Below are 9,419 nucleotides of genomic sequence, written 5' to 3'. Positions count from 1 at the left end.
AAATAAAAGTACACCACCAAAGGAATTTACAAAATTTTGATTATTGTCCAATTACATGTAATTGCACCTTGAATTTTACAATGAAGTCTATGGGCAGCGCATGTTTTGTTTAGATATTCTAAAAAGTAATTTGAACTTCATACAAATCTCTTGTGAAAATATGCATAAACTCTCTCCTTATTAAAATATGAAATAAAATAAGTCATCTGCTACAGATATATTGACAAAATTTAAATTTTCTTCTTTGCATCAAGGGCAGATAACTCTTGAAAATGTTTACGGTACAAAATGGTCAGTTTCTAATATGTTATCAGTCATGTGAATTTGGTTCATTTTACGTTCATCATTATCTAGCAATACATATTTAACTAGTTTAAAATGATTCAAAACTGCTCAACATTCCTTCATTATACATTGAATACCTTAAAATGAAAGATTTTTAATGACATTATCCCATTTTTCATGTTTCTTCATTATCTCCCCTTGAAAAAGGATTCAGCACCTTTATTTGAATAAGCTTTATTCCTTTTAAGCAGAGATACATTGTACCAAATGTGGTTTACATTGACCAAATGTTAGAAAAAAAAAAAGAAAATGTTAAAAGTTAATGGAGGACAAACGGTCAAACATATAAATGTTGCATTGTTGGATACCAGAGACTTCTTTTTATCAGAATTGTGCAATTGAGCCTTTGGATAAGGTGAGCTAAATTCCAAATCCATGTTTTTTTGCTATGGACCTCATTGTTTAAACAGGTGTATTATATCTCCTTGAAGTAATTAATGTACACCATATACAAATGTAATTTTAAGGCAAATCACTTCAATTTATTAATACTGGTACAATTCAGATCCGAATTCCACTGGCAACTGTCAAAGGCAATCTAGTCTCACTTATAGATGAATCAGAATGTTTTTAAATGTACTTTTAAAGCTTTAATTCACAGCAGATTTTGTTTAACTTCCAAGAAATAATTTTTCACACTGGCTTGCTCTCTCAGTTGGGCATTCAAAATGGCTGCATGATGAACACTAGGAACTTTCTTTTGTCATGGTTTTCTTCTTCAGCTCACCATCATGCATGCATCTATATTGAAATTAAATTTAAATGATCATTTAATCATGCATGTTTAAAAAAAGCACTTCAAATCATCAAATGCTTCCTGCATATATATATATATATATATATATATATATATATATATATATATATATATATATATATATATATATATAAAACAGTATATTATTTGAATTTGGAGTTATTGGCAAGTGTAATCTGGTTCCCCTTAAAAATTAAAAAGGCTATAATTATGTCAAAAATCAACAAAGTGGAATGAAATGCAAAATTGATCTGTAACTTAATTATCAAGGTACACTCACATATACTAACAAGAGGCCCAAGGTCCTTAACGGTTACCTGAGTATAATACAACAATTTAGAAGTTAAATACACTGAGGGATGAAGCTTTGTTGCCCTAAAGCAAGAGAAGTAGGAATATCAGGATCAACAAAATAATTAGTCTAGTATTCAGTATCTACTCATAACTTAAGTTCTAATCTGTCCCCCACTTAATATTATCACCATGCAGACTATTAACAAACTATTAGTGCATCTGTACTATTTTTAAACCCATATTAAGACCTCTAGCATTGACCTCTCTTATGGTCTTTGAAGAACTTTTAATAAGATAAGTTATTTTTGTCTCGTTTTTATTTATCTATTACTTACAGGTCTACCTGATTATTAAAACTAAGAAAGTACTTTTTGAATTATACAATAAACATTCTTGCATAATTATCTTATTCTATTAACCTTTCAAAAACATTATTTACAGTGATGAATGGAAAAGGGGAATAACTTCTCTCAGTAGAGTACAAATTAATAGAGCCCTGCCCAGGACCAGAATGCTTAGACGAATTGTCCAGATGTTCAAAAATCTGGTAGAAATACGCTTACTTATATCATTTAAACTTTTACACAGTTTGCTTTCGATATGCCCAGAAGCAGAGAAGAATTTCACAGGTACAATGCATTTTCACTACAGATTCAACAAAGCCTTACCCAAACACCAGAACCCAAGACCAAAGGTCAAGAAATTTACAAATTTGGAAGAGTTACCCTCATCTTCATAACTATGGACTTCAAAGAATTAACACTTTTCCACTATATTATCAAAAGCCCCCCCCCCTTCCTCGTTATGCCAGAACCCCTGACCCTAGGACCACAAGATTTAAAAATTCTGTTCGAAGCTCCCATCTTCATCAAAGCTAAGCAATTTATTTATCAGCTCAACACTAAGGAGCATAGAGGATTAGTTAATGATTAATTAATAGAATTAATGCATTTTCACTATATAATCAATAGAGCCCCCCCCCCCCCTCCTCAAGAACCCCAAAAACTGAGGCCATGTATTAAAAAATTTTGGAAGAGGCATCCTTGCCTATCATAATCATGCACTTAGTTTGTTTAAATAATCTCCAGAAGCAAAGAAGAAGATTTTCATAGAATCAATGCATTTTCACAATATAATCAATAGAGCCCCGCCCTAACACCGGAACCCCTGACCCTGGGGCCATGAAATTCACAATTTTTAAAAAGGCATCCTTATGCATCATAACCATGCACTTAGTTTGTTTAAATAATACCCAGGAGCAGAGAAGAAGATTTTCAAAGAATTAATGCATTTTCACTATATAATCAATAGAGCCCTGCCCTAACACCAGAACCCCTGACCCAGGGGCCATGGCTTTCACAATTCTGGAAGGGGCCCACCTCCTCATCATAACTATGTACTTAGTTTATCACCTTAATGCCCAGGAGCAGAGGAGAAGATTTTCAAAGAATTAATGCATTTTCACTATATAGTTGATAGAACCCTGCCCTAACACCAGAACCCCTGACCCTGGGGCCATGACATTCACAATTTTGGAAGAGGCACTCTTGCTCATCATAACTATGTACTTAGTTACTTTATTTAATACCCAGGAGCAGAGAAGAAGATTTTCAAAGAATTAATGCATTTTCACTATATAATCAATAGAGCCCCGCCCTTACACCAGAACCCCTAACCCCGGGGCCATGAATTTCACAATTTTGGAAGAGGCACTCTTGCTCATCATAACTATGTACTTAGTTACCTTATTTAATACCCAGGAGCAAAGAAGAAGATTTTCAAAGAAATAATGCACTTTCACTATATGATCTATATAGCCCCACCCTGGGGCCAGAACCCCTGACCCTGGGGCCATGAATTTCACAATTTTGAAAGAGGCACTCTTGCTCATCATAACTATGTACTTAGTTACTCTATTTAATACCCAGGAGCAGAGAAGAAGATTTTCAAAGAATTAATGCATTTTCACTATATAATCAATAGAGTCCTGCCCTAACACCAGAACCCCTGACCCTGGGGCCATGAATTTCACAATTCTGGAAGAGGCACTCTTGCTCATCATAACTATGTACTTAGTTACCTTATTTAATACCCAGGAGCAGAGAAGAAGATTTTCAAAGAAATAATGCACTTTCACTATATGATCTATATAGCCCCACCCTGGGGCCAGAACCCTTGACCCTGGGGCCATGAATTTCACAATTTTGGTAGAGGGCTCAATGCTTATTACAATGATGCCAACAGTTTGACTGCTTGATGTCCAGGAGTAAAGAAGAAGATTTTTAAAGATTGCATTATTTTTGGTGGTTTTTAAGTCCCACCCCTCAGGCTCCAGGGGGGCAGGGACCATGAAATTCAAAATTTTTGTTCCCCTTCACCCATAGATGCTATATGCCAAATTTGGTTGAAATTGGTTAAGCGGTTTCAGAGAAGAAGCTAAAAATGTTCAAATGTTAACGCACGATGCACGCCGACGGACGAGAACGGATAGCAATAGGTCACCTGAGTGACTCAGGTGACCTAAAAATCAGCTAAATGTAGTAATGGGTTATATGTTATATTTTAAACTGTAAATAAATTGAATATAAAATAGTTTAATAAATGAACACATTGCCATAAATAAATAAACTTAAACTCCATTTGATAATTACATTTACTAACCTTACTGCACATATTGTATGGTAATACTTATTTTAGATTTAGAATTATCTTTTCATAGTTAGAACTCTCTAGTTTATTCATTAGTATATGTGAGAACCAGTTTAGAGGCTAGGAATAGTCGATTGGCTATTCTTGTTTTGCAGAGATTTTATTGGTCGGTCATTGAGGTCACATTCCTTAGTGAGTTACTCTTTGTTCTTTTAAAATTCACTTTGAATCCAGCCACAAGCCAAAGTGCTGGGATCTTGTCTAATTAGATATTATATATTTCTGACTGGACTATAAGACCTGATCACAGTCCAGATATGGTTTAGATAAAGTAGCGGTAACACCTATGTATGCAGCCTAGGTCCACAATTCGGGCTGAATTATATATCTATAAAATAGTATCCACATCAGAATTAAAGAACCCTAAATTACAAACTGACCAGTGTTTTCATCATTCATGGGAAAACCCGGTTACATAAATACACGTATAGATCTGCGAGTGTTTATTTGGTGGCATATTTCTGCCCCCTACATGCAAGATAAATTATGTTAACATGAAGCATAATTATGTAGACATGCGATTTATCTATGTCAACATGCAAAATAATTATGTTAACATGTGAGATAAATATGTAGACATGCAACTTATTTATCTCAACATTGCAAGATAATAATGTTAACATGCAACTTATATTTGTCAACATGCGACTTATTTATGTCAACATGCGAGTTATATATTTTACACGCAAGATGATTATGTTAACATGCAACTTATTTATGTCAACATGTGACTTATTCATGTCAACATGCAACTTATTTATGTCAACATGCGAGTTATAATTAAACATGCAAAATAATTATATATGTCAACATATGCATGAAAGATAATAAGTTGCATGTCAACAAACATATCTCACATGTTGACATAATTAACTCGCATGTCAGCATAATATCTTGCATGTTGACATAAATAAGTTGCATGTTAACATAATTATCATGTATGTTGACATAAATAAGTCGCATGTCTACATAATTATCTTGCATGTAAACATAAATAAGTTGCTTGTCAACATAATTCTGTTACATCTTGCTTGCATGATGTCATATAATGGCGTGCGTAAGTATAAGTTTACCAACATTAAAATTAGATTCTCTCGAGAAGTTGGTAACTTGCATGTCAACATAATTATTTTGCATGTTGGCATAAATAAAGTCGCATATCTACATAATTATGTTGCATGTTAACATAATTTATCTTGCATGTAGGGGACAGAAATATGCCACCAATGCCCATAGTTTAGAAAAAAAAAATCCAGAAAACCAAGTGACAAAGACTGACAGACAGACTGAAAGACAGATAAAGGAGAAACCTGTAGTCCCCTCCAGTTTCACTGGTAGCTAGGGGACTAAAATAATTACATAATATGGTGTACAAATATTTTGGAGACTCTGGAACAGTAGTATATTCATTAATTTTAAAATGTACATCATGAAAATATTGATCTTAGTACATGTACATGATGTGTCATAAATATATAAAATATATACACTGTTTATATTATATATACACTGTGCTGTAGAAAGTCTGTCCATTGCTAGAATTCATTCACCATTTTTTTAAATATGTTGTCAACTTGGTGTCTTAAACATATCCCTCTTATCAGTTAAACTTACACAATTAACATGATTAACTGACACGTAAACTTGCTTTCAACAGATTTTATCTAAAAATATCTCCTGATTTTATTGCAATTATAAATTCATAAAATTTATATGTCCTTTATTTGTCGCACATAGTCTCTTAATTAGGGGTGTATTAATTGTTACACCAGTATATGGAGATACAACTGAAGTTGGTTACCAGTTAAAGGCAATCTTAATTATCTTTACTTTTTTTGTTTTCAATTTAAAAATCAGAAAAGAATTTGAGTCATCTTAAAGTACAACTACACTGTACTTTATAAATGTAATTTTTTTTTTTTTGAGATATAGAATTTTGGATTACTGATTCTATAAACATGATAAATTATATTTATAAACAAACCATATTTCATAATGATTGAAGAATACATTTATTCTTAACAATTTTACAGTGGAAACTTCTAGGAATTTTTTTTAATATGCTATAGAACAGGTAGAACAAAAGTAAAAATTAAGTGATATGCATCAATATATATCATAAAACACAAGTCAAAATATTGTCGTCGCCCGCGTGGCACAGTGGTTAGAGCATCTGCTCTAGAGTCGCGGAGTAAGGAGTTGATCCTTACGTCGCGGGTTCAAATCCCACTGCGGGACGTGGAGACCGGTCCTTCGGATGAGACCGTATAAACTGAGGTCCCGTGTCGCAGTAAGTGCTGGCACGGAAAAGAACCCTCACTGCTCAATGGCCCAGAGTGCCAAGTATAGGTCAAAATTTGTAGCCCTCCACCGGCAAGTGGTGGCATCTCAATATGAGTGAAAAGTTCTCGAGAGGGACGTTAAACAACAAACAATCAATCAATCAATCAAAATATTGTCATGATTAAGTTTTTTTGCATTTTGATACTCATCCCTATTTTTAATTAAATGAATATTTACTCTAGACTTTGTGTAAGTTTTGAATGAGAAAGCATTTATGAGATAAGACTCAAAACAAAGCTAGTTGCTGATAACAAAACAGGAGGCCCATGGGCAACAACACTCACCTATTAGTCACTTTGGCCTTCTGTTCTGCCACAGATTTTTCCCCCATATACATGTACTCCTATGTAAAATTTTGTTGTCTTTTGTGGCCCAACCCTATATATAGGGGCCATCATTTAATAAAAAATGAATCTACACTACCAGAGGTTGCTTCTTACATTATTATGTTTCATCGTGGCTTTGTTGTTCTTGAGAAGAATTAAGCATTTTAAAGATTTATCCAACGTAATCCCTATTGTGGCCCCACCCTACCCCCAGGGGCCATGATCTGAACAATTTAAAACCTACGCTACCTAAGAAAGCTTTCATCTAATTTTCATCTTTTCTAGTACAGTATTTCTTGAGAAGAAGATATTTAAAATTTTTCCTATATACCGTATATACTCGCCTATAAGTCAGTTTTTTGGGAGTTAAACTTTGGTCCAAAACTCATTATCTGACTTATACGCAAGTTATAAAAAAAAACTGGTATTTTAGTGGGTCAATCCCTCTAATTTAAGCTGAAAAAAATACAACTTATTCCAGTTATTGATACTTTACTATTCATTATTTTAAACCTACTGGTATCTGAAAAGCTTTATTCATGCTGTACTTGGGTTATTAAGTAGATGGAAAAGGTTCATGACAGTAAAAGTAATCTATCTTTAAGATTTAACAAGTTGAAATTCAACAAATCATAAGGCCAAACAAAAAAATATGTGTGGTTCCGGTTACACTTCCAAAAAAATTAGGGTAGGTAGGTAGGGATTTTTTTTTTTTTTTTTTTTTTTTTAAATCAAAATGATTTTCTTAATTTTTCTAAATTATACCTAATCACTGCTTTGCAAATGGCATTTAGATGTGGTGTGATAATGTACTAGTCAATATTGGTAGGGGACACCTACATGCTAGCTTGCTTTGGATTTAACACTATTAAACACTAGCACTATGTTTTGCAAGGAGGCCGTCATTGCTGAAACTAAAACTTAAACCGGAGCCATTGATGAAAATAGGGGAAAATTCCGGAAAAAATATGAAAATTGCCAAAAAAAAGTTTAGGGTCGGGGGTATAAAATAGGGAAGGTCGGGTAACCGGAACCACACATATTTTTTTATTTGGCCTAACTTATTTCAGTTATTTAAACCTTAACCAACCTCACTTTAGAACTCTTGCACAAAAATCTACAGCTTTGCACAAAAAATGTAAGACATACTAAGAGATTGTACAGTAATATCCAAGGATTTTAGGAAAATTAGTCTCACTTTTGGCAAAATTGGCGGAAGTTATATATATTTTGATAAATATCATCATATCTGCTCAGGAGATATGAAGTCTGTTGAGTATATTAATAGAAGTACATACATTTACAACTTTCTCAGTCTTACATCATCTTAAATCTGCAGCAAACTCAAAAAATTGATGTTTTTTGGCAAAATTGATAGGCATTCTATGTTTTAAGAATTAACTCAAATGAGTTATTTCTTTGTTTAGTAATAAATAAGTGAAGTAACCTAAAAAAGTTATTTTAAAAAATAACTTGATTCCATCATGCCCCTGACTGTTCTACTTTTTATATATTCCCTGCTTTTTTCAATACTTAGGGACAACCCTCTTAATAGTCCAGTAGTCTTGAGAAGAAGATTTTTAAAGATGTTTTTCCTATAATATTTTCAATGTAAAACATCCATTCCCTATTGTGGTCCCACCCTCCACCCGCGGGGCCATGATCTGAACAATTTATAATCTAATATTCTGTAGGAAGCATTTATATAAGTTTCAGCTTTTCTGCCACAGTGGTTCTTGAGAAGAAGATATCTGAGGATTTTTCCTATATATTTCATTGTAAAATTTTCATCCCCTAATTTGTGGCCCCATCATGCCCCGCAGGGGCAAGATTTGAATAATTTACAATCTACACTACCTCAGAAAGCCTACATATAAGTTTCAGCTTTTCTGGCTCGTTGCTTCTTGAAAGAAGATGTTTCAATGGCCCTAACCTATTTTTGCATTTCTTGATTATCTCCCCTTGGAAGGAAACTTGGCCCTTCATTTTAAAATTTAGAATCCCCTTTACCCAGGAATGCTTTGTATCAACTTTGCTTAACATTGGCCCAGTACTTGGTTCTTGAGAAGAAGTTGAAAATGTGAAAAGTTTACAGTTGGACGGACAGACGCTGGACAATGTGTGATCAGAAAAGCTAACTTGAGCTTTCAGCTCAGGTGAGCTAAAAACTGGAAAAGGGGGGGGGGGGGGGGTGTTAAGTCACACATGCACCTTGTCCGTTAGCTTTCATGAAAATTAAAAATATATGTACATGTATTTTAAAAAAAAAATCAATGTGAGAAGCTACATGTAAAAATTAGTTAAAATTAAATGGTAGTAATTAAAATTGCTAGGTCATTAACAATCAATATAACTAATTAATATAAATGTTTAATTTACTTACCAATAATGAGATCCAAGTTCAAATAGCCATATTTCCAATGGTTGATTCTTTGTCATCAAAACTCCTAAAATCCGTCTTAGTCTCAACTCGCACATCTTCCTTGAATTTTTGAGAATCATGAGTTTTGTTAATTTTGTCACTCACTCACTCATGAGTTCAACAGTATTTTTCTGAATTTGTGGAAGTCTGAAGACAGTCCTTAGGATTACACTCTACTATTCTTTTTTCTCACACTCCCATGGACTTTATTCTGAATTGTGTT

General features: G+C 33.5%; 1 long non-coding RNA gene across 1 annotated transcript; it reads right to left on the bottom strand.

Annotated features, from left to right (window-relative positions):
* Positions 1-503: 503 nt before the first annotated feature.
* Positions 504-9,325, bottom strand: LOC133187455 (uncharacterized). The gene is made up of 2 exons (XR_009721195.1): positions 9,158-9,325; positions 504-1,086 (listed from the first exon to the last, which is right to left on the bottom strand). It is a non-coding gene; the product is annotated as an uncharacterized LOC133187455 (long non-coding RNA).
* Positions 9,326-9,419: the final 94 nt, after the last annotated feature.

This window comes from Saccostrea echinata, unplaced genomic scaffold, assembly GCF_033153115.1.
Source record: "Saccostrea echinata isolate AGI-Se365-2 ecotype Australia unplaced genomic scaffold, CSIRO_AGI_Sech_v1 ptg000015l, whole genome shotgun sequence".
NCBI lineage: Eukaryota > Metazoa > Mollusca > Bivalvia > Ostreida > Ostreidae > Saccostrea > Saccostrea echinata.
This window is presented reverse-complemented; position numbering and strand designations above follow the sequence as displayed.